Source organism: Vombatus ursinus, unplaced genomic scaffold (assembly GCF_900497805.2).
Source record: "Vombatus ursinus unplaced genomic scaffold, bare-nosed wombat genome assembly UNPS02014794.1, whole genome shotgun sequence".
In the NCBI taxonomy this organism is placed as follows: Eukaryota; Metazoa; Chordata; class Mammalia; order Diprotodontia; family Vombatidae; genus Vombatus; species Vombatus ursinus.
Window position 1 is genome coordinate 12,340,305 of NW_020954572.1, and position 26,925 is coordinate 12,367,229.

General features: G+C 36.8%; 1 long non-coding RNA gene across 1 annotated transcript; it reads left to right on the plus strand.

Moving 5' to 3' along the window:
- Window positions 1–11,768: 11,768 nt before the first annotated feature.
- Window positions 11,769–26,718, plus strand: LOC114048820. The gene is made up of 3 exons (XR_003569806.1): window positions 11,769–11,843; window positions 25,089–25,159; window positions 26,639–26,718. It is a non-coding gene; the product is annotated as an uncharacterized LOC114048820 (long non-coding RNA).
- Window positions 26,719–26,925: the final 207 nt, after the last annotated feature.

The window sequence follows — 26,925 nt, forward strand, 5'->3', positions numbered from 1 at the left end:
TAATTTTTTTAAGGCTTCCTCTGCTGCTTCCCTATTCCTAATCTCCTCCCTTTCCCTTCTCAGCTCTTCTCTCCACAGGGGCCAATAGGGTTTTTTCAACGTATTTTCCTTCCAAAAAGCGTCTCCTGTTCTAGGATAGTGATTAGTCAGAACCTGTTTTTCTGAATGACAGAGGTGAAAGGTTAAAGATAAGGTCCTAAACTTTTTCCTCCTTGTGCTCATATATACACACACAAGATGCCAGATGAAGACCAAAAATCTCACCAAACTGGATCTGCAGTGCTATGTGAGCAAGCACTTTTCCTCTCAGTCCTGAGCAGGGTAGGAGACCCATGGCCCAAGCTGTGGGACTAAGATGTGAATTATTTTTTCAGAAGCCTTTTGCTTTCTTCTCATGAAGAATAGTCACCTACTCATAAGGAATTTGATGTACTTTAGGGCGTTCTAATCTGGAATGTGTAACTATGCCTTCCTTTAATTTAAAATTTAATCTAATTAAAAAAGGTGGTATAAAATGTTATCCCAATTAACCCTATGGGATCTTAGATCTGTAAGGGGCTTCAGAAGTCATCCAATCTTCAATCCCTTCATTTTATACAATGAGGAAATTGACCCCTGTGATGGTACTGGCTCTTTTTGGCTGAGCTGGGATTCCAACTGAGGTGCTGCTCAAAGGTAGGATGATTTCATTTTTTTCTTTGTAATTCTAGCACACATAGTTGGTACTCATTAATGTTCATCGAGTTTAAAAGCACTAATCCACCTGCTCTCTGCTTCTTAGATTGCTATAACTGTTTACTGATTTTTTTTGTTAATTTATTTTGATTTATCAACAATCACTTCCATAAGCTTTTGAGTTTTAAAACTTTTCTCCCCCTTCCTCTCTACCTCCTTCCCCAAGATGGTGCAAAATCTGATATAGGCTATACATGTACATTCCTATTAAACATTTTCACAGTAGTCATGTTGTAAGGAGGAATTAGAACCAATAGGGCGAACCACAAGAAAGAGGAAACAAAACAAAACAGAAGAAAAAAGAGCAAATAGCATGCTTCAATCTGCATTCAAATGCCATAGTTCTTTCTTTGGATGTGGATAGCATTTTCCATCTCGAGACCTTTGGAGATGTCTTAGATCCTTGCATTGCTGAGAAGGGCTAAGAGTATCAAAGTTAGTCATCACGAAATATGGCTGTTACTGTGTATAACGATCTCCTGGTTCTGTTCACTTCACTCATTGGTAAAACAACTGACCTGGAAAAGAGATCCAGGAGAGACAATTTAAAAATGATTGGTCTAAGGGGCAGCTAGGTGGTGCAGTGGATAGAGTACTGGCTCTGAATTCAGGAGGCCCCGGGTTCAAATCTGGCCTCAGATCAAACACTTGACACTTACTAGCTGTGTGACCCTGGGCAAATCACTTCTTATCCCCAATTGCCTTAAAAAAAAATTATTGGTCTACCTGAAAATCACAATAAAAAAAAGAGCCTGGACAGCATCTTTCAGGAAATCATCCAGGAAAACTGCCCTGTGGTCCTAAAACCAGAGGGTAAAATAGCTGTAGAAAGAATCCACCAATCACCTCCTGAAAGAGATCCCAAATTGAAAACACCAAGGAATATAGTAGCCAAATTCCAAAATTACCAGGTCAAAGAGAAAATACTGCCATCAGCCAGAAAAAAAACAATTTAAATATCATGGAACCACAGTCAGGATTATGCAGGACCTTGCAGCTTCTACATTAAAAGATCATAGGGAGTGGAATATGATATTCCATAAGGCAAAGAAGCTTGGATTACAACCAAGGATCAGCTATCTAATGAAAATGAGCATAATTCTTCAGGTGAGGAGATAGACATTCAACAAAATAGGGGACTTCCAAACCTTCCTGATAAAAAGACCAGAGCTCAACAGAAAATTTGATCTTCAAATACAAGACTCAAGAGTACATAAAAAGGTAAACAGGACAGAAAAAACAACATGTTATTAATAAGAGCAAAATGTTTGCATCCCTACAAGGGAAGATGATTCTTGTAACTCTTGAGAACTGTATTGTTATTACACCATTTTAAAGGGGTATACAAAGAGGGGGTGGGTGTAAGTTGTCTTTGATGTAATGATAAAAAAAATCTAATCAAGTGGGTTAAATGAATCTAAGTAAGTGGATTAAACTGATCTAACTAAGGGAATATACTGGGAGAAAAGGAAAGGAAGAGGCAGACAAGGGCAAATTACAGGAAAAGGCACAAAAACCTATTACAGTACAGGGACAGGGAGAGAGATGAGCATTGTTTGAAGTTTACCCTCATCAGATTTGGCTCAAGGAGGAAATAATATAATCAGTTAGGTACAGAAATCTAACTTACCTTATAGACAGTAAGAGAGAAAGGGAGAAAGAAAAGGGAGGGAAGATAGAAGGGAGGAAAGAAGTAGTAAGGGGAAAGGGGAAAAAAGGGAGAGTGCTAATAGAAGGGAGGTGGGACTGAGGGAGGCCCCTAATAGAAGGGAGGTGGGACTGAGGGAGGCCTTGTCGGAAAGAAAAACACTAATGAGGAGGGAAAGGGAGAAAGGAGAAAGAAAAGCATAAACAGGGAGGGGAAAAGATGGGGAGAAAGACACAGATAGTAATCATAACTGTGAATGGGAATGGATGAACTCTCCCATAAAATGGAAGCAGATAGCAGAGTGTATTAAAAGCCATAATCCTACAATACTTTGCTTATAGGAAACACATTAGAAACAGCGGGATACACACAGGGTAAAGATAAAAGGCTGGAGAAGAATATGTTATGCTTCAACTGAAGTGAAAAAAGCAAGGGTAGCAATCCTAATCTTAGACAAAGCAAAAGCAAAAATAGATCTTATCGAAAGAGATAAGGAAAGAACCTACATCCTGCTAAGAGGCACCATAGACAATAAAGTAATATCATTACTAAATATATATATACACCAAGTGGTACAGCATCCAGATTCTTAGAGGAGAAGTTCAGGGAATTACAGGAAGAAATAGACAGCAAAACTATACTAGTGGGGGACCTCAACCTCCCCCTCCCTGAACTAAACAAATCTAACCACAAAATAAACAAGAAAGGAGTCAAGGAGGTGAATAGAATTTTAGAAAAGACCTCTGGAGAAAATTGAATGGGGATAGAAAAGAATATACATTTTTCTTGGCAGTACATGGCACATACACAAAAATTGACCATGTACTAGGATGGCAGAAATAGTAAATGCATCCTTTTTAGATCAGGATGCAATAAAAAGTATATATAATAAAGGGCCATGGAAAGATAGACTAAAAATTCATTGGGAACTAAATAATCTAATCTAAAGAATGAATGAGTCAAACAACAAATCATAGAAACAATCAATAACTTCATTCAAGAGAATGACAGTAATGAGACAACATACCAAAACTTATGGGATTCAGCCAAAGCAGTTCTTAGGGAAAGCTTTATATCTCTAAATGCTTACATGAATAAAATAGAGAAAGAGGAGATCAATGAATTGGGCATGCAACTAAAAAACCAGAAAAAGAAAAATCTTCAATTAAATACCAAATTAGAAATACTGAAAACCAAAGAAGAGATTAATAAAATTGAAATTAAGAAAACTATTGAACTAATAAATAAAACTAAGAGCTGGTTTTATGAAAAAAACCAATACAATAGATAAACATTTGATTAATTTAATTTAAAAAAGAAAGAAGAAAATCAAATTACCAGTATCAAAAATGATAAGGGTGAATCCACCACCAAAGAAGAGGAAATTAAAACAATAATTAGGAACTATTTTGCCCAACTTTATGCCAATAAATTTGACACTTAGTGAAATGAACAAATATTTACAAAAATATAAACTGCCCAGATTAACAGAAAAAGAAGTAAAATGTTTAAATAACCCTATCTTGGAAAAAGAAATTGAACAAGCCATTGATGAATTTCCTAGGAAAAATCTCCAGGGCCAGATGGATTTACAAGCAAATTCTATCAAACATTTAAAGAACAACTAATTCCAATACTAAATAGACTATTTGGGAAAATAGGTAAAGAAGGAATCTTACCAAATTCTTTTTATGATACAAATATGGTGCTGATACCTAAACCAGGAAGAGTCAAAACAGAGAAAGAAAATTATAGACCAATTTCCCTAATGGATATAGATGCAAAATTTTAAGTAAAGTATTAGCAAATAGATTACAGCAACTTATCACAAGAATAATATGCTGTAACCAGGTAGGATTTATACCAGGAATACAGGCTGGTTCAATATTAGGAAAACTATCAGCATAATTGATCATATCAACAGCAAAACTAACAGAAACCACATGATCATCTCAATAGATGCAGAAAAAGCTTTTGACAAAATACAACACCCATTCCTATTAAAAACACTAGAGTGCACAGAAATAAATGGAGTCTTCCTTTAACTAATAATTAGCATCTACCTAAAACCTTCAGCAAGCATCATGTATAATGGGGACAAACTAGAAGCATTTCCAATAAGATCAGGGGTGAAACAAGGATGTCCATTATCACCACTGTTGCTCAATATGGTACTGGAAATGTTAGCTTTAGCAATAAGAGAATAAAAAGAAACTGAAGGTATTAGAATAGGCAGAGAAGAAACAAAGCTTTTACTCTTTTCAGATGATATGATGATATACTTAGAGAATCCTAGAGAATCAAATAAAAAACTACTTGAAATAATAAACAACTTTAGCAAAGTTGCAGGCTATAAAACCCACATAAATCATCAGCATTTCTATATATTACCAGCAAAGCCCAATAGCAAGAGATAGAAAGATAAATTCCATTTAAAGTTACTGTAGACATTATAAAATATTTAGGAGTCTACCTACCAAAACAAACCCAGGAACTATATGAATACAATTACAAAATACTTCTCATACAAATAAAGTCATGGGTAGGCTGAGGTAATATAATAAAAATGACAATTCTACCTAAACTAATTTACTTATTCGGTGCCATACCAAGCAAACTGTTTACCAACCCAAACAGTCACAGACACTAATTTAGGATAGCTACACAAGTACCTTTTCCAAATAAGATATAACATTTCCTTGACTAATTAGGATGGCACCCAGGAGACCAAGTGACAAGGATTGCATTCACTAGTAACAACCATAATACAAGTGGATTATCATTAGAATGAGATCAGAATCCACCAGCATTATCAGGAAAGGCTTCATGAAAGAGGTAGGCCTTGAAGGATGGCTAGGATTTGAATAGACAATGGGAAAAACTTGAGGAAAGACATGAAAATAGAAGTTATCATGGGATGTTGCAAGGAGGTTGTGAAGCTTAAATGAGATAATGGATGTAAGGCACTTTGTAAATCTTAAAAGAGCTATATAAATGCCAATTATTGTTATTGTTATTATTATCCTACAGTCACCAGGCTTCCAGTCTGGTGATGACTTCATTCCTTGAGCTTTCAACTACATTCCTGCTGAGTTCTAACAATGTTTATAGAGCAATACACTAATATACTGGTTAATGTTTAACAGAGGGGAAGAGTGAGACATATACATATACATAAGTATATATACACACATATACACATACTATATATGTTAATATTTAACATATAACAATATTAACATAATATGCTAATGTTTAACAGAGGGGGAGAGTGACACATACATACATATATACACATATATACACACTATATATGTGTGTGTATGTGTAATATATATACCCTTTTTAGTTTAATCTGTAATATTAAAACTTTTTTAAGACTAGGTAATCAACAAAACAATGTCAAGCCCCAATTTGTAGCAATTGCTGATTTCTGAGGTAGAAATGCTCACACTCAAAATTTAACAATGGGCTTTCTCAGTTAAAACTAGCTCCAGCACAGCCCTGGATATTGGGCTTATAGTAAGAAGACCAGCCTGATTTGTGTTAGAGAATATGGAGATGTAAAATAAGAGTGAAACTGAATTAAGAAGGGACTTAAAAGCCAAACTGAGGTTTTCAAACTTAAACAGTTAATAGGACAAAGCTTTAGGATCTTAAATAGAGAGGGACAATATAAAGAAACAATTGGGACACCAACCAATCATCTATTGAAAAGAATACTACCATAAGATGATGGGTGATTGCATGATAGGTAGTAGAAAGAAGAATTGAATGGATGGGGTGAAGCAGTTAGAAATCAAATATTACTTCAGGGTTGAATGTATGCAAATGATGGTGCCGTTTAACAGGAAAAAAAGAAAATTAGGAAAGGAATTTTATATAACTATTACATAAATGCTGGAGGTTTTGCTGAAAACTGTAGTCTATAAACTGGTAATTCTTTTTTGGCCCTCAGGAATCACTCATTTAAGCTCTTTTCTAAATAGCCAAAGTAAGTTTATTTATTAAGCATCTGGGGGAAATGACTAAACACCACCATTGAAATGAAATGTATTATTCTATTCAAACAGTCAGAAACAGTTTTGCATACATGATTTACATTAGTACTGGTACTGACCTGGAGTCAGGACTCTATATTAAACCCCTCAAGCTCAACTAATAATCCCTGGGCTAATCAGCACATTTTGATTTTTCCTCTAAGATGCCAAGTATTACATGAGAAAGACCTGTTCTAGGTTTTCCAATAAACTTTATATAATAAAGACAGTGACATGTTTCACTTTCAAACTAGCGGATTCCTTTCATCACTAAACAGCATACATACTTGTCTAAACCTATACTAATAGAAGAAATTAAGAGGAAATATCCATGCATGGATATTAACTCTAAGAAGTTATAGAATAAAGTGATCTCAAAAAAGGATCCAATCACAAAAGCACCTATCAGAGCATACCTTCTCTAAAGTATAATATACTCCCCACAACTTTCTATAGGGGAAGGGAAAGAACCAAAGGGAAGAGAAAGCAAGTGAAGGGAAAAGAAAGAAAGGAAGAGAAGGTGCTTCCCAAGTCTCCCTACCACTCGAGAATTACTTTCAATTCAATGGCAAACATTTGAGTACTGACTGTGTGCAAAGCACCCTTGTAGGGTAAAATACAAGTTCAGATAAGTCTCAGTTACTGCCATGACATGGAAATTCCAAGCTTACATTTTCTCAATGAAGAGACAATTATGTTTCACTAACATATATGTATAATGTCTCATTTTATCTACTTTGAATATATTTGGGGTTTAGTTTTCTGTATAGAGGTTACATTTCCTCAGTATAATGTAAGCTCCTTGGGAGCAAGGACTACCTTCTAATTTTCTCTTTTTTTGCCTCAGTTCCTAACAGTACTTTGCACACAATAGGTACTTTATAAATGTTTTGTGAATTGAATTGAAGATACTTCTGAATTTTAAGGATATGATATTTTGGTTATCAAGGGTACTGTCTTCACCCAAGCAGATTGCAACAACTTCAAATCTCATAGAAATTCTTCCGAAGTTGCTATGACTGGGAAAAAAAAGTTATTGCTGATTGGCCAACTTTTTGGTGATGGGCTTCTTCAGGCTTACCTAGGCTAGTTCTTATATAACCAACAAATGGTCTTTCACCCTCTTTAGGGAGTACAAGACTGTACTTATCAACTCCTGGCTAATTAAGGCCTGCCAGAGTTCACGTTCTGCTGACATGGATAGAACCCAGGGTCACCAAGTGCTACAGATGAGGCATTAAAATAGGACTTTTGTGAAGGATGGAAAGGCACTATTTTTTAAAAATCTAATAAATAGGTCCAGATTGCTATGCCTTCTTGTCTTTACTCCGCCCTTTTATTAATCACTTCCTGTTCTTGATAAAACATGGTTCTCAATATATAGAATTTAAATTGATGCCATCCATGAGCATACCTAAGATACCAATGACCTAGGTAGACATGTGAAAGCCATACAAAAACACAACTACCAAGCCATTTTTACAGTTTCAATAATGCACAGTCTGAAAGATTGTGTAGAATATGAAAAAGAGTTGAGTATTGGGCATCATCAGATAGTGAAGTATATATAATACCACATCTCTCTCCATTTAGAAAGTGTTCCTGGAATGAGAGGGTAAAAGAATCATAAGTATGCCTTATAGAGTTTCAAGGATCTTTGAAGAAACATGTTCTAGACTGTCTGATAGAAATATTTCTTAGCTAAACAACAATCACCTATTCCCCACAGTTTATAGAAAGAGATAGATGGCTGTCATTTGCTGTGTACTTTCAATAATATTCAAGTGATATTCAATACCTATTTTCTCTAGGTATCACATTGTTAGATAGTCTGTGTAAAGGTAACTTCGTTGTCTTTGGAAAGAGCAAGAGAAAGCAATACCTAATTCTTTTTCCTGGGCCTCTGGCATCAGAGGCTTAATGCTCACCTAGACATTACAATCTAAACCTATCCGCTGCTCAAGACCCCTTCTAGAATTTCTCTTCAAACTTTTTTTTTTACTGAAATGCTACAGAACTAGGAGACTAGAGTCAATACCTAAATTTCCCCCAACAATTTATACCGCTTGAGGATCATTTTTTTTCATTCTCTTCAGTGTGCTAGTTTTATGATAAAAAAAAATAATTTAGACAGTAACTCTTTTATCTTTTATCTTTATGATCTCTTAATAGCATCTACCTCCTAGTGTTGTTGTGAGAATCAAAGGAGATATTTGTAAAGCATTTAGTACAGTTCCTGGCCCAGAGTGGGTTCTTTATAAATGCTATCTATTATTATTGTTTTCATAGATAACTGAAGAATAACATAAACAGAAATATTTGACTAGCTAGGTTAGAAAAGCATAGGCTTTTTCATCAAACCAAGAACAGATTGTGAGTGAAAGACAAACTTATATTCCCTCTTCCAAGAGTTAAACTGTTAGAGATCTGTATTGCTCCAGAAGAGACCATTTGTCTTAGAGTAGGAGGATCAGTAGGGGTTACATGGAATAACAAACAGCACGCTATACTTTGGGTCAGGAAGACGTGAGTTCAAATCCTGCCTCAGACACTCACAAGTTGTGCAATCTCAGCAAGTCATTTAACCTTTCTCAGCCTCAATTTCCTCTTTTGTAAAATGGAGATTAAAAATAGCATCTACTTCACAAGGTTGTTGTGAAGATAAATGGGATAACATATGTAAGGTGCTTTGCAAATCTTAACCTTAAAAAAAATAGCTTTTATATGTTAGCTATTTTTACCACCAGTGTCTATCAGTCACAGCCAGAATCCCTCCAACTAGAGACAGGTGAACATTTCTTTCACATTTCTTTCTGCTCATATTCAAATTCCTGATTTGTACATTTTAGCCTTTGCTTTAAAACCCCAGTTTAACACAAAACCAAAACTATGGAATTTGCATCTGCTACTGCCTTAGTGTTTTTTTTTCTCCTTACTGCCTTAGTGTTTTGTTTTGTTTTATTTTCCTCATGCTGTTATCCCGGGCAATTGATCTAAGAGAGAGGCTTGTGGGCCTCCAGTCAAAAAAAAAAAAATCAAGATTCTATTCATGGCTTTCTGCCCACTCACTCATTTTTATGGCCTAAATTAAGATTTTTCAGTTACTGTCTAGGCTTCAGTTGTCTCTTCCATTAAATAAACAAGATGATAGCATTTGCTACCAGAAAGTGTAGCTTCCCCAAAACAATCTATGACTGAAAGACTCAAATATTAGCAATGTTTCAGTGGATATGCTTGTCACAAATTATTTCTTCTGCTGTAGCTGCAGCCAATAGCCAGTTTCCAGAAGAAAGCCAAATACAACCATAATGGTCACATCAATTAGATTCCCTATAACAAACACAAAAATTTCCCACTCAACCATCCTACCACGGCCTCCCACTTAAAAGTCCCTTACCAAAAGTTTCTTGAATTGAATTGAATGTATCCCTTAGGAAAAAAAGGAAATATACTCCAGATTACTATAGAAACTCGAGTAGTGACATTCACTACAAGCAGTAAAATGACACTGCCTTCCTATTTTCAAAAAGTTCCACAGATTCCCCACCCTGAATCTTCATTGGTCTGTTAGATGAAACATAAATAATATTATCTTTTCATCATATAGTGAGTCCTTTTTTTTTTTAATTTTTAGGCAATTGGGGTTAAGTGACTTGCCCAGGATCACACAGCTAGTAAGTGTCTAGTGTTTGGTCTGAGGCCAGATTTGAACTCAGGTCCTCCCGACTCCAAAGCCAGTGCTCTATCCACTGTGCCCCCTAGCTGCCCCTAGTGAGTTCTTAATATGTGTTTTTTCATTCATTCATTCAAATAGTTCATCATTAGGTACTTTTAGGAATCTGACCCAATATGGAGACCAGAAAGAATACCTGAAGTATATTCAGAGTAGACCTAACATTCTGTCTCCAATCTCTTATTTTCCTAGTTGTGAAACCTTTAACTTGTGTTTTCTGAGCAAGAAAATAATCAGTCACTTTAGAGGTGACATGAACAAGTCTAGTATTGGTTTTAAAGAAACAGCCACCCCATTTTTCAACATGCATCCCTCTTTCTCCTGCCCCCAATTCTTTTGAATAATGATATGTAACAAAGTGGGGGGGACATGGCCTCTATAACCCTACCTAGGAAAATGACCTAGAGGCCAATGATATAAATTGTCATCATTGTCTACTTGCTTCAGGACTTGAGGTTGTAGCTTAGAGACCTGTTACTACTAATGTTACAATTCAGTTTAGGGCATGTGAATTGATGGATGATTCATTAATCAATCAGAGGGAGAACTTTGGCCCTTTGCTCCTCCCTCAAAGTGAGTGACTTAACCACATTCAGGTTATGCAAGTGGGAAGTGGTTCTGACAATAATCATCCTGGACTTTTCATTGGAAGGGCTAGAGGAAGTTGGTGGCCTGATACCAGCTAGGTTTAATTCAGTCCTGAATGCCAGAAGCTTCATTCTAGGGATCATAATTTGCTCTTTTTTTTAACTTAAAAAATGAGCAGATTATAACTTCAGTAACTATTGCATATCTCACCCTGTTTTCCTTTTGCTCTGTTCTATAGCAAAGCATGAGCTGCCCTTGCTAGTTTTCCTATATTTGAAAAACAAATTCTCATTGGACCCTAAGCACCTGACAACCACAGGAAGATATAACATTTTTTCAGTTCTTTTCTCTGTTCTCTAGAGTAACCTGATTCCAAGTGAATGTTTTGTTTTCTTTACAGTCTCCCTTTCCTTTAATTTAATAGGCTAGGTTCCATAGTTACTTATAGTTTTCACATTTAATATTGCTGTAATCCTGTGTACTTAATGAAGGGAGAATTTTAAAATAACAAATTGGATTATATATGTTAAATATCCCAAAGGCTTTTTAAAAAGCTGGTAAAAATATATTTTTTCCTTATAACAAAAACTAGGATCTCTGTTCCTCCAGGAAAAAAACACAGAACCTTTCTTTATGGGATAGTTTCTTTTGGCCAAGCACATGCTTTATTATAACATTTATGAAATTGTAATAGAATGTTCATTTATGGGAAAATCTTTTTTTCCCTGACTGACTTCACATGGAACTTCACTTTAGGAATGGTAGGAAAATTTTCCCAGGACAGGGATTTACTTGTTATTGATGGAATAGAGTTTATTAAACTTTTTTTCATGAAGTTTATTGAAGTGCTGATTATTTTGTCTACCCTAGTTCTTAAGCACTTTCTCTGAAAAAAAAAAGCCTTAAAAAGAATAGGCAGCCCTAATTAATTGGTTTCTATGTTTTCAATTTTTCTACAATAGAGATTAAAGTACAGATTTGGACCCTCATCTGTTCTTCACTTCTTTCACAGAGATCGTCTGTCCCACACCCACACTTGGCCAGGTTACACAACACAAGGAAGCCTGGAACACAATGTCAACTGCTGATGTTTCTAAAAGTAAGGAGCAGTGTTTACACTCTTGGCTACTGGCACAGAGAGGAAGGCTGGAGTCGAATGTAAAACGTAGTGTTGCTCATTCCCTGGCAAATATATTGTGCAATATGTTGCATTGGGCAATGTGTGAAAGGTTGCCTAACACACATAACCCCAATGTTATGATTACTCATCTTACTGCTGTGGGGTGGGTGTGTGTGTGTGTGTGTGTGTGTGTGCCCTGAGATACTGTAGGTCGTTGGGAATCAAAGTACATGCTGGTCAAGGAGAACAGCCAAAAAAGGAAAAACCCACCCAAAACTGTTGGCACGGTTAAGTACCACCACAAAACTCTCTTTCTTTGAGGAACGCTGGCAGCAAGACAGATGACTGAGGGACTTCTGAAAGTAAAAATGTGATTTCCTGATGTTCTAGTATTTGCCATGAAACTTTTCCACTTAGAAACATTCCGTTAGACACTCAGGGGCAGTTGGACTTGTTAGGTTATCTGCAGTGTATAACATAGTTAAATGAAGGTTAACTGTTGTTGCCCTGTCATGCAGTAAAAAAAGAAAACAAAAAAAAAATCAACTGGTAGACTCCCATTACTTTAGGTTACTAGTTGGGTTTGGTTCAGTTTACCATACATTACACATCTGCTTTGTCTAGGTATCCTGAGATTTGGCCATACAAAGACAAGGAAGAAATAGTTCCTGCCCTCAAAGACCTTAGGTCCTCCTTGAGGGATACAACTAGTTATACAAATAAATAAATATAAGAAAATTTGAAAAGGGAGAACACATTAATTAGAAAAAAATTTTTCCCAAGTTTTACCAATCACCTTTCACACAAATATGTACATATATATGTAATATTTGGCCCTTACAATTCTGTAAGGAAGGTGCTATTATTAACCTTTTTTACAGACAAGGAAACTGAGGCTTAGAGAGGTGAGTGACATGCCCACGATCACATAGTTGGTAAGTGTCAAAGGTAGAATTTGATTCCAAGTCCTTTGCTATTTCTATTGCACTGCCTGCATAACAACCAAAGAGAATCAGGGGAAAAACTTTGTCAAAGTTCAGAAGGGCCTCAAACAAGATGGGCTGTTTTGTTAACTATCATATAAAATTTTTAAAATCACCTCAAAAAATTATGTAACTGAAGTTCACAGCTTCATATAGAACCTTTTTCTACTCTTTGTATATTGAATCATTTTTGTTTGTTGAATGTTAATTCATAATAAAAATAAAACATAAATCTAGCACCACCTCATCAACTACTTTAGCATTCTTGGAGAGGACGGCCACCGCAAGAAGGTGTCCACCAAACCCGATCATCCTACCAGCAGATGTGTCCTAGGAGTTGTTTGGATAGTATAACATAAAATATCTAATTGGCAATCTTAAAAACTGCTTTATATTCTGCTAAGATCCTTTTAATGATACCTGAGAACCTTCCTCCCAGAGAAAAAAATAGTCTATACTTTTATGAGGATTCACCATTCCCCCACCACCATATTCAAGTCCTACTTAAGCATAAAAATACTTTTTAAGAGTAAAACCTCCTTCCCTCACTCAAAAATTGGCATTTCTCTTCACTTAACATATTAATGTCTCCTTCCTGGTGTAATTGCTTTCTTGACAACATAGTCACCTTCCTTTGGACTGCTTGCTTCTACTCTCTCCTCTTTCCAATTCATTTTTCATACAACTGCCAAATTGATTTTTCTAAAACACAGATTTAACCACATCACTTCTCTACTCAAAAATCTTCAATGGCTCCTTATTGCTACTAGAATACAGTTATCTTAAACGAGTCATTTAAAGCCCTCCACAGTCTTATTTCATTTTATTCCCCTTAACAAACTCTCTACTCCTTTGAAACTGGCCTGCTATCTATTCCTTGTATCAGACACTACATCTCCTACCTTTGTACTTTTACATAGGTGATCTCCCACATCTGAAATACACTCCTTCCTCATCCCTAGCTCCCTTCAAAGCACACTCAGGTGCTACCTTCCATACAAGATCTTCTCTTACCACACTGCCCTTCCTAGTTATAAAAGCCATCTCCTCAAAATTACTTAGTAATTCTTTGTATTTACTCTGTATTTACTTTTGGTATACCTCTCAGTAAGCTTGTAGGGGACAGGAATAGTTTTCATTTTTTGTCTTTGTATCTTGTATGTAGTAAATGCTTAATGAACATGGCTGAATTCCTCCTTACCTGACCCCAGAGAGTCAGGTAAGTTAGAATTATCTGCTCATTTTGCAAAAAGAAAAATAGAGGTTTCAAGCAATTAAGACATTTGTCCACAATATGACCATAAAGGAGCTTACCATATAAGCTTATAATAGTGCTCAAGTTAAAATGATCTCTTTTAGACTAGACATTGGCAATACCAAGTTTTAATTCAGTCACTCCATGCTATGTGTCCTCAAGGGAACCTTTTTATTCTAGAAAGCAATGTGGTACAGTAGAAAAAGTTCTGGAACTCGAGTCAGAGGATAGCTGTGTTAGTGTTCTTCTAACACTCATTAGGTGTATGGCTCTAAGGAAGTCACTTTACCTTGTTGAGCCTCAGGTTCTTCATCTGTAAAATGGGGATAATATTACCTATAGTATTTCTTAATGGATTGTTCTAGATTAGAACTTTATAAACCTTATAAATTTTTATTAATAATAATCACAGCTGGGATGTATATAGTGCTTTAAGATTTGCATGGTGTTTTATGTATGTTAACTATATAATATGTTAAATTTTATATATGTCTTCTGAGGGACTCAAGGGACAAGAGGAGGGGATTTCTCTTGGGCTTAGAACTCCCCACTTAAAATAGACCAAAGAGGGGGGAGGGGTCTCTGGTAGGTATAAGGTTGGGCTAAAGCCTGAGGTCACAACTACCAGCTGCCCATTCCCCTCCAAAAGCCCTGTTTTCTGAAGTTGTTTTAATTTATTTGAAGTGGTGTTTGGTTGGGGGAGGTGGGACTGGAGGGTCTCCCTAGACTTGGGAGGAAAGAAGGGAAGCTTTTTTTTCACATTGACTTTTTTTTCTACCTATCCTTATAGCCTACTCTGTTGGAGCCCTTGGGGTTCATACCTTCTCTGTCTCCCCAAAAGACTTTTTTAGCTAAATCCTCTCCCTTTTCTTATGCCTATTGATTCTAACTTATAAATAAAGAAAATACTATTCAAGTTGAAAAAAAAGGTGCTATTATTGTTCACTGTTTTACAGATGAGGAAACTGAAGCACAAAGAGGTGACTTGCCTGGGGTCTTACAGCTAATAAGTGTGTGAGAAAGGCTATATGAACTTAGGTCTTCCTGACTCAAAGTCCTTCATTCTATCCACTGCACCATGCCTTATGTGAAGAGAGAAAGGTATAAGGGGAATCATTTTCCCCAAGGACCAATTCTGCTTCTATTTCTAGGAGAATTCATTTCTGTCCCCAGCCCCCAATATAATAAGCTGTTTACCAGGTTTTGGTCCTTCACTCAAAAATTTACATTTCACTGAATATATTGGCATTTCTTTCCTAGTGTTTTCCAGAGGCTTCACCAGAAGGTTGACCTTCATTTAACCTTGCCACACCCCAGGGAATCAATTCAGAATTAACCATCCCATTTTGCAGATGAAGACACTAAGACACCAGACATTTAAGAACTTTGTCCATGAAATGTCAATGAAGCAAGCCAGAATACAAGAATGGTATGCAAGTCAATAAAGCCTTTTAGATGAGGGATTGGCAATCTCCCAGAGCTGGAGTACTAAATCTTAATTTAGTCACTTCCTGCTCTGTATGAGAGGCAACATGGTATATTAAATAGAGTATTGGCCTAAGAGCCAGAAAGACCTAGGTTCAAGCTCACTTCTGATATATACTGGCTGTATGATTGTGGTCACTTAATTTCTCAGAGCTCTAGGCAATTCTCAAAGGCTGTAAGTTGCAGACAAGGCTCTATACCAATGAAATCACAGATCCAGTCCTTATCCTTGCTCCAGGGTATGACAGGAATCTTATTCTACAAGAGGGATGTGTAGAGAGGACAGGGAATAGGACCATGGAGTTAGAAGTAGAATGGTTTTCAGGGACCATCTAGCCCAGCCCCCTCATTTTAACAGATGAGAAAACAAAGATTCAGGACGTTTAAGTGACTTATCCAAAGTGAAATAATTTCTAAGTAACAGAGGGACAATCTAACCTTAAGTTTTCTGACACTTCAAATCCAAAAATGGTCATGGAAAACCAATAGAAAGTTCTGGAATGTAAAAAGATGGTAGGGAAAGGAGCAGGAAGCACACTGCCTATTACACATTTTTCATGCTGTCTTTGTCCTGTGTGGTACATGTGATCAACCTCACCATAGCAAGAGTTGGGGTGGGGGAAGGTCAATAATTAGTAAGAGAAGAGAAAATTGTAGTCAAGGCAAAGAAAAATTGCATAATATTAGGAGTTGGAAATGAGAAGGTAAGGTGGGGCTAGGAGAGAATTATCAGAAATAGTCTGAAAGAGTTGGGAAAATATCCGTGTCCTTCTTCAAGTTCACCATCAATTACTATACTATACTGTGGGATCCTGCCAAACAAAACTGCCCTCAAATCCTGCCTCTGATACATACGGGCTGTGTGATCAGGGGCAAGTCATTTAACGTCCCAGTGCTGTAAGCAATTCTCTAGCATTATGGACCAACCTGCATTAGTAAAGGCCATTTCCTCACCCAGGAAATCACAGGTCGTCCCCCCTCCTATTCTATAGACTAACCAGAGCCCAAGAGTATTAATAGCATTAGTTACTAATGGAGACAACATGAGAAATATAGAATATGTATTTTGGACAATTTTTAAAAACTAATATTCATCTCACGGAAAACAAAAAGGGAAAAGTACAGTTCCTTCTGTCACTTGGAGGTGACAAAGGTAGCAAAATAACTAATCCTACAATGGATGTGCATCTTGTAATAGTCCCCTTGTAATAGTAAAAAATGGTAAAATAGTAAAAATGGTAAAATAGTAAAAATGGTAAAATAGTAAAAAATAGTAAAATAGTAAAAATGGTAAAATAGTAAAAAATGGAAAATAATCAGTACAAAATAACACACAGCATCTGTATTCTCAATTGTATGGGTCCTGAGATGACTATAGTAAGAACCCATACAGAGACTATCTTGATTATATACCTTCTATCAATCAATAAATAACAATAACAATTAGCCCTTACAAAGTGCTTTAAGGTTTGCAAAGCACTTTGCAAATATTTCCTTATTTTATCTTTGCAATAGCCTTGGCAAGTAGGCACTATTATTATCCTCATTTTACGGGTGAGGAAACTGAGGCAGACAGGTTAAGTGACTTGCCCAGGGTCACATAGCTAGTGTCTGAAGCAGGATTTGAACTTAGATCTTCCTGACTACAGGTCTAGCTCTCTCTTTGTTGTGCCACCACTATCCAAATACTCGAAAGCTTACTATCTTCTAGACATTGTGCCAAGAGGAGGACATAATATGATTCAATTCAACCAAGAGTTCTTAAATGCCTGCTCTGTGTTAGACATTGTGCTACGAATTGTGAGGAGGAACTTTTGCGTGAGAGAGCTTTAGCACATGTCCAGACCACCTAAGATAGAAGCACCGACACAGAAAATATCAGGGACCTACTTATAGGAGAAGCCATTCTGCATTGTCCTACCATGTGGGTGGGAACAGCCCTTTTCTATTGTCTGTATAGATGGACCTGATTACATCTTTAAATTCACCTGACTGAGGCATAGTTGCTCTCTATTTCCAGTGGCATCCAGAGGTAAAGGTCTCATTCATTGTATCAGGGGTACCATGCAGTCAGCTAGGCAAGGAAGAACCACCTTCCCCTTCCTCTTAGATCCTCCAGCCCTGAGAAACAGACTTGGGGTTTGGGGGTTATATCATTTTTCCTTTTCAGTTTCAGATCCAGGGATGAGGGTCCCTGATCCAGGAGTTTGAGCTGTGGGATCTTAAATCCATGTGATTCCAGGACAAATGTTACCACTCAAATATTTCCCCAGCAGGGAAGCAGTGAGAAGTCAGTGTCCTTGAACCCAGGCACTGAACTTGGAATTTAGTGGGACTAACTGTAAGTAGTGATTAAGGTAAAATGTCTAAGATGGTGGTATAAGGTTCTGAAGTATTGAGGGAAATGATTGTATGCTGAGCATTGATCTAACTTTGTAATAAATATTGTTTTATGAAAGTTAGTCCGAGGGACAGCTAGGTGGCGCAGTGGATAGAGCACCAGCCCTGAAGTCAGGAAGACCTGAGTTCAAATACGGTCTCAGACCAAACACTTGACACGTACTAGCTGTGTGACCCTGGGCAAGTCACTTAACCCCGACTGCCTCACCAAAAAAATAAAAATAAAAAATAAACAAATAAAAGTTAATCTGCGGGCAGCTAGGTGGTACAGTGAATAGAGGTCCAGCCTTGGAGTCAGGAGGACCTGAGTTCAAATCCAGCCTCTGACACTTGACACTTATTAGCTGTGTGACCCTGGGCAAGTCACTTATCCCTAGTTGCCTCACAAAAAAAAAAGTTAATCTGAATATTTAGTTGTTAAGTGGATCTGGGATGCTGGGATGAGAAACATCCATCCTAAGGGTAGCTAGTACCTAGAGTACTGAAAAATCCTAGGGGAGAGATGAAATATAATACATCTGGCCTTCAGGCAGTGGAGTTGGGAGGCAGAGTAATCATTGATACATCTGGATCCCCAAAATATTTTAAGAAGATAAGAACACAAAGATCAAACATTTGACTTGGCAACATTTGCTATAAGGTAGCCTCAAGAAATCAAGAAAAAGAAAAGCATTCATACTATTTCTATAGAGAAACATACAATAGGTTATTGCTTCAATGATCTTATAATCTAGTAGGTAAACTATAAACATATGACATGTTAAAAAACAAAATAAGAGTTAACTAATAACAACAAAAATTAATTGCAAAGGACTAACATCTGAATTATTGCCTAAATCTTTTGCCTTTGACCCAGATTAGGAAATTTAGCTTCAAGGAAGGTATACATATATGTGTGTGTGTATGTATATGTATGTACTGTGTGTTTATATATATAATACATATTTTCATGTTAAAATTAGGGAATGACTGCCCAGATCATTATCTCTTCAGGTTAGAAGACTAAGTTTAGACTATTCACCTTACTCAATTCTATTGCATACCAGACTACAACACTTAAATGAACACATGTACAGTTAATCCTCTTGGATTTTGCTCACTGAAACTATGATTATTTTTTTAAAAGCATATAGAAGACACAAACAGCAATTTAATTATCGAGGATGGGTGAAGTCATGAAAATCTTTTCCTACCAAAAGTTAGACACACAAGAAAGACCTTCTTAGCTGTGCTTGATTTTCAAACAGTTGTATCCTTGGAGAAATTGATGAAAAGGATAGGGCAGACTGACTAATTGCTTTCTTACTGTAGTAAGTCTGTAAATGATTGGATTCAACTGGCACTTTTTTTTCCTGGGAAGATAACCTATGGCATATTTATTGGAGGAAATGGATAAGAGTAGCACAGGATGAGCTGGTATGAATGGTTGCTATCTTTTTTTTTTAATTTATTTTTACCTTTCAACATTCACTTTTATAAGATTTTGAGTTCTAAATTTTTCTTCCTCCCTTCCCTTCCCCCTCCCCAAGATGGCATTCAATCTGATATAGGTTATACATGTACAATCATATTAAACATGTTCCCACATTAGTCATGTTGTGAAAGAAGAATGAGAATAAAAGGGAAAAACCATGAGAAAGAAAAACGAGAGAGAGAGAGAGGGAGAGAGAGAGAGAGAATAGTATGCTTTGATCTGCATTCAAACTCCATAGTTCTTTCTCTGGATGTGGATAGCATTTTCCATCATGAATCTTTTGGAATTGTCTTAAATCATTGTATTGATGAGAAAAACTAATATTACTATTACTGTGTACAATGTTCTCCTGATTCTGCTCACTTCACTCAGCATCAGTTCATGTAAGTCTTTCCAGGTTTTTCTGAAATCTGCCTGCTCATCATTTCTTATGGAATAATAGTATGCCATTACATTCATATACCACAATTTGTTCAACCATTCCCCAATTGATAAGCATCCCCTCAATTTCCAATTCTTTGCCACCACAAAAAGAGCTGCTAGAAGTATTTTTGTACATGTGGGTCCTTTTCCCTTTTTTATTATCTCTTTGGGATACAGACCTAGTAGTGGTACTGCTGGATCAAAAGGTATGCACAGTTTTATAACCCTTTGGGCATAATACCTAGCATTTATTAAGTACCTACTATGTACCAAATAATTAAAAAATATACAAAATAACACATATAATTATGGTAGGAGAATCTGATAATGGAGAAATCACAAAAGATCTCATGTAGAAGTTGTACTTGAATAGAGTCTTGGAGGAATGAAAAGAGGTGAAAATGGAGTATATTACAGTCATGGGGACAACCTGTGCAAATTCTTGGAAACAGAGATGAAACATCCTTTACAGGGAGCATCAAGTAGGACAATTTGGCTGAATGTAGACTGGGGTGTAGGGAGGGAACATGTAATCACCTGGAAAGATCAGTTGGAGCCAGACTCTGAAGGGATATAAATGACAGCATAATAGGTATTTTGTCCTAAAGGTAGTAGGTAGCAAATGTTTATTTTCTCCCCTTCCCTCCAATTGAAAAAATAAGACCCAAACCCTTGTAACACATAGGCATAGTCAAGTAAAACAAATTCCCACATTATCCATGTCCTGAAATGTGTGTCTCATTCTCCATTTTGAGTTCATTACTTCTTTAGCAGAAACTGAATAGCTTTCTTCAAGAAAGGATAAATTTTTAACAAACGGTAATGGGAAATTATAAAAGAAAAATTAGGTTAATCTAATTATATAAAAAACAAGCACTTCTTGTACCACAATAAAAGGAACATCTAGAATAAGAAGAAAAGAAACTAGGAGAAATATCCTTGCATCAGAAACTTCTGGGCCAAGTCTGACATACGATGGAACCAATGCAAATTTATCAGAGTAAGAGTATTTCTCCAATTGACAAGGGGTCAAATGATGTTGTTGTGCAGTCATTCAGTCTCTTAGTGATGGTGTGGACCATAGCACTTGGTCCTCCATTATCTCCCAAAGTCTACAGATACTGTCCATGAGGTTTTTTTTGGTAAAGATACCAGAGTAGTTTACCATTTCCTTCTCCACTGGATCACCTTTTGTCAGAACTCTCCACCATGACATGTCTATCTTGAATAATCCTGTATGGCATAGCTTATAGTTTCATTGAGCTACACAAGCCCCTCTGCCACAAGAAGGCAGTGATCCAGAAGTGGGAGCCAAAGGAAATTCTTAGAAGAAATAAATAGTCAAGAGCTACGCCAAAAAAAAAAGTTCAAAATCTTTAAAAATAAAAAATGCAAATTAAAACAATTGTGATTCCACTCGACCTCCATCGAATTAAAGATATCAAAATGTAATGCTGATGTAGATGTGGCAAAAAAAAAGAAAAAGGAAAAGAAAAAAACAGATATGCTGTTACACTGCTGGTGGAATTATGAATTTCTCTAAACTTTTTAAAAAAGCAATATGGAATTATATGATAAAAAAATTAAAATGTATATATCCAATGATCTTACTACTGGAACTATAACACAGAGATGATATTGACAAGGGAAAAATACCTATCTGTACAAAAATATTCTTAGCAGTCCTATTTGCAATAACAAAAAACCTGGAAACAGGTTTTTTTAGGCAGCCATTGTTTCACAATAACTATAAAAATTATGAAATATTAATACAATGAATATTATATAAGATAAGAATGATTGATATGACAAATTCAAAGAAACAGGAAAACTTAATTCAAAGTGATGAAGAGCAAAGAAAGCAGAAACTAAAGAACAATGTACATATTGACTTGAAACAAGTAGTTAAAAACAACAATGAAAGGCTTATAGAAAATTTGTAGTTCATTCAGAGATTGTCAAGTTCTCAATAATTGATTTATGCTAAAAAAAAACTTGTAAGAGACCAATATATCAAATTTTGATATTATTTCCTCTCTCTGTTTTTCTTAAAGATGTTTTATTTTAACTTCCTTTGTCAAGTATAGGTATTCAAATATATAAGAAAGAGCATAAGAAAAAATAAGCTAAAAAATCAAGGGAAGACAACTAATGAATAAAAAAACAAGATACTATAAATGATTAATGTGTGTGTAATTTATTTTAATTATCAGTTGTTAACTCCACCTTAAAAGATGTGTATGTTGACCTTGTCATAGGACTAACTTCATTGGTCTTCTACTACTGATCATTTTGCTTCCAATTCCTAACCACTCAATTCTGTTTTCTTCACCTTCTAAAATGGTCCCAACCATTTTGTGACAAATATTCTCTCAAAAGCTACCTGTCACTACTTAATAACTAAACAAAACAGATTTTTTCCACTCCTCATCCTCCTTTACTTCCATGAAATACAATGGATAGAGAGCTGGGTATGGAATCATGAAGACCTGAGTTCAAATCCTGCTCAAACACTTACTAGCTATGTAACCATGAGCAAAGTCATTTAATCCTTCTTGGCCTCAGTTTGTTCATATTTAAAATGGAGTGGAGTTGATGATTAATCTATGATTCTGTGATCCTATATGGCAATTTTAATCAACTTTTCTTTCAGGATACTTTCTCCCCCTTGAGATATCAGAGATATCAGTCCCATATCCCCCCAGAGATATCAGTCAACCATGGTCTTTCTTCTCTTGTTGTTGTTATTGAGTTGTTTCAGTCATGTCTGACTCTTCATGGCCCCATTTAGGGTTTTCTTGACAAAGATATTGGAGTGGTTTGTCATTTCCTTCTCCAGCTCGTTTTACAGATGAAACTGAGGCAAATGGAGTTAAGTGACTCATCCAGGATAATAAAGCTAGTAAGTATCTGAGGCCACACTTGAACTCTGGAAGATGATTTTTCCTGACTCCAGGCCCAGCACTCTATCCACTGTGTCACCTAGGTGTTTCTCCTCTTATATCTTTAACTTCTCCATCTCTATCTGCTCTATTGGATTTTTGTCCTTAAAGTAGATGTTCCCCAAAGTTCTGCCTGTGCCTCTTTTCTTCTCTCTGTATTCTCCCTCTTGAAAATCCTTTCAGTTCTAAAAAATTAAGTATCCATTCTAAGAAGATAACCTTTCTATCCAACCTTCATCTTAATTTGGAAATTACAGTAGGAAGTTACCAGCATTACCATCTTGTCAACAGTACATTTGCCGTCATCATTTTTACCAGGTGTGCCACCATTCACTCAGCCTTCCAAGTTTTCATATTTGCTTATAATTGTGTATGTCATATCTATAAAATAGATTATAATCTCCTTAAGGCCAAGCACTGTTTCATTTTTGCTTTTGTAACCCTGGTACTTAGCATACTACCTTGCACATAGTAGGTGCTTTGTTGAAATGTCATTTTTGTGAGTGGAGTTTATTAACAAAAATTATGAATTTGTATGCTAAGGAGGTGACAGTATTTTAAATTATAAGGAGAAGTAGGAGATTTGAACTTAAGAGAGATTGAAAGGAATAATTAGCACAAGAAGTTAGAAATGAAAAAAATGTGGTCACATATGATCACAAGATGAGATCAATGGATGGGACTAGATTAAGTGTGGGGAGCCTGTGGCCTCAAGGCCACATATGGCCCTCTAGGTCCTCAAATGTGGCCCTTTGACTAAATTAGTCACCCCTGGACTAGATTATATATGTTTTAGGTAAGACTGATCCCCTAAGGTTTCCTTCCACTGCTATTCTCTACTCTTATCTGTCAGGGGCCAGTGGGAATGGGTAAAAGTTTGGTGCGCTTGTGCTCCCTGGGCAATTGTGCTGGCCATGTGCAAGGGTAGGGCAAACAATGAGGTAACTTTATTCCTCCTTTCTATTGGAGGCTCCAAAGGAGACTTTGATTGTAATGAAACCTGGAGATCAAAATGAACAGGGGGACACAGGTGGTGTGTAGCATTTCTGCCTGACATCTGAGTCGCATGCACCTAAGATGAAGGCCATAATCAGTGATATGGGGGACTAAGGCTAAATGGTTCCAGAGGGTGGAAACCAGGTAGAGTGCATTAAAGTGTAGAGATGACCCAGGGCACTAGGGACCAAAGGTGTAGATCTTTCAGAATGAAGTCAAAATGTGTTCCTAATTTGTACAGGAATCTCCTGTTACAGAAACACAGTGAATGGAATTGTGGCCTAAGAGCATCCTTCCTGTTCCGCTGTAGGAGCCTCATTATAGGAGCCATTCTGGGGGAGGCTGAATAAACCATTTATCAGGGATGTTGTAGAAAGAATTTCTGTTCACACACAGTTAAACTAAATGACCTCTGATTTTCCCTTCAGTTTTGTGATTCTGTGAAACAATGAATTCCATAGGCTTTGGGAGGGAGTGGGGTTTGAATAAGCCTTGTGATTTCATTGTTCCAGGGAACTTTCAGCAAGGAAAATCCCTCTGCAGATGCCTTTTGGAAATTCCTCTGCAGCTTTTCTATGGGACTCCCCTCCACTTACCTGCCACCTAAATTCATCACCTCTTACCTAGATTATTTCAACATCCTCTTACTTAGTCTTTCTGCCTCCAGTCTCTCCTCACTACAATCTATCCTACACACTGCTGCCAATGTAATTTTCCGTAAGTGCAGATTTGACCATGTGACTCCCCTACTCAACCATCTCCATGGCTTCCTATTTATTGCCTCTAAAATAAAAGGAAGGTGGGGGAAGAGAAAAAGAAGAGAATAAACATTTATATAGCCAAGCACTGAGCTAAACACTTTATAAATATAGTCTCATTTATTCCTCACAACAACCCAGCTATGTAGGTGCTGTTATTATTTCCATTTTACAGTGGAGGAGATTTGAGGCAAACAAAAGTTAAATGACTCAGCCAGGGTCACACAGCTAGTGTCTGAGACTGGATTGAAACTGGTCTTTCTGACAAGCACACTATCCACTTAGTTGCCTTAAGGCTAAATGTAAACTCCTCTGTTTAACTTTTAAAGTCCTTTACAACCTGACCATCCTCACTGGATGTTAATTATTTCCTTTCCCATACTCTGCAATCCAGCCAAACTGGCCTTCTCTCTTCTCCCCACACTCTATCTCTGATCTCTGTGCTTTTGCACTGAACATTCTCCATGCTTAGAATGTATTCTTTTCTTTCCTTTCCTTTTCCTCACAGAGTCCCTCTCTTCTGTTAGGATGCAGCCCAGGAGCCATCATCTGCATGAGGCCTTTCTGGATCCCCCAACAGTGAGTGCCCTCTCTCCCAAAGTACCTTGTATATATTTGTATTTATTAACTTAATATTTATGCTGTATATATTTTCATATGTATTACTGTATCCATCAACAGAATATAAATCCATTTGAGTAGGGATTATTTTTTTCTTTAAATTTGTATCCCCAGAGCCTATAGGGCACAGTGCCCAGCACATAGTTGGCACTTAATATTTGTTGGTTGGCTCATTGATTGATTTATAGTTACCCGAAGCACTGAGAGGCTCAGTGCCTTTCCCACAATCACATAGCTGGAATGTGTCAGAGATAGAATTTGAACCCAGATCTTCCTAACTCCAGGCCAGCTACATTATTCCTATATAGTATTTTGAATCCTAGAGTTTTCCTTTGAAGTTATGGAACTTGGTCATTGGCACAGAGGGTAGGGGAATTACATATCTGCTTTTCCTTGCTTTCCTCTACTGCAGTTGATACTATGTTCTTATTCCCATTGTGGTCTTAGATAATGGACTCAGATTTCATAGAGTTTAGAACTAGAAGGCTCTGAAGCAGCTAGGTGGTGCAGTAGATAGAACTATAGGCCTAGAGTCAAGCTGAGTTCAAATCCAGGCTTGAATACTTGCTAAAAGCTGTGTGACCCTGGGCAAGTCACTTAACTTCTGCCTGCCTCATTTTCTTCAAACATAAAATGAGGATAATAATAGCACTTATCTCCCAGGGTTGTTTTGAGGATTAAATGACATATTTGTTTCACATGACATACTTGTTTAATTATACACTTGTTTTACATATTATTTTATATACATACTGGCCATAGTAGGCATTATAGAAATGCTATTTTATTATTATTTATTATTATTATTATTTACCTAACAGTGTCACAGTGTCAGGTACAGGTCCTTATGGTCTGCACACAATACATAATTAATACAAGTTGTTTATTGTGATTACTCATGTTTCTATAGAAATTTACAAAATATTTTTCTCTCAATAGCCCTGTGAGATATAGAGTGCAAGTTTTCTCATCCCTTTTTATAGAATAGGAAACTGAGACTCAAAGAGGCTTAGATTTACCTGTGGTCTCATAATTAGTAGACATAGCAGCCAGGATTCATATCCAGGTCTCCTTTGTCCAAACCTAGCACACTTTCTACCACTCCACCCTCTATCCCCTGTCGTCATCGTTTTTATTGTTGCTGCTATTGTTGCATTCCTGTGGTAGAAACCAAGAACTGGACCCAGGCTCCTGGGGGGAGTCTCTAGGCCTCCAAGGTCTCTAGTACCAACATATCCTGAATGCTACTATGACTTTTGCTTGGTCTACTGCTATTTGCTGCCCAGAAGTGTGCTATATTAACCATGGAAGCTGTCTTAAGTGGAACTAGAGTTGAACTGGTCCTAAGCAGATCCAGAATGAGAAAGGAAGCATTGGGGAAAAGTGGTGGCATTTCAGACCTGATGGTGGCCAAAGTCTCACCAGCTCTGGTTGCAGGTTTTGTCATGACAATGATGGGAAAAAGAAATAGAAGAGAGACAATAGGAGCAGAAAGAGGAAAAGGAGACCATGGTGACAACACAAACAGGAAGAGAAAGAAGAAGGGCTGGACTGGGGTATCTGCAAGAGTCACCAACGAGTGAAGATGACTATAGCTGGAGATGGTGGGGAAGAAGAGATGGACCTGGAGGAGATCATCCTGTTTTTTAAAAGATGATATTGTAAAACAGCTCTATCACGGGCCAATATGCCAGAGAGAATCCAGCATGGTGGGGGCACAGGGA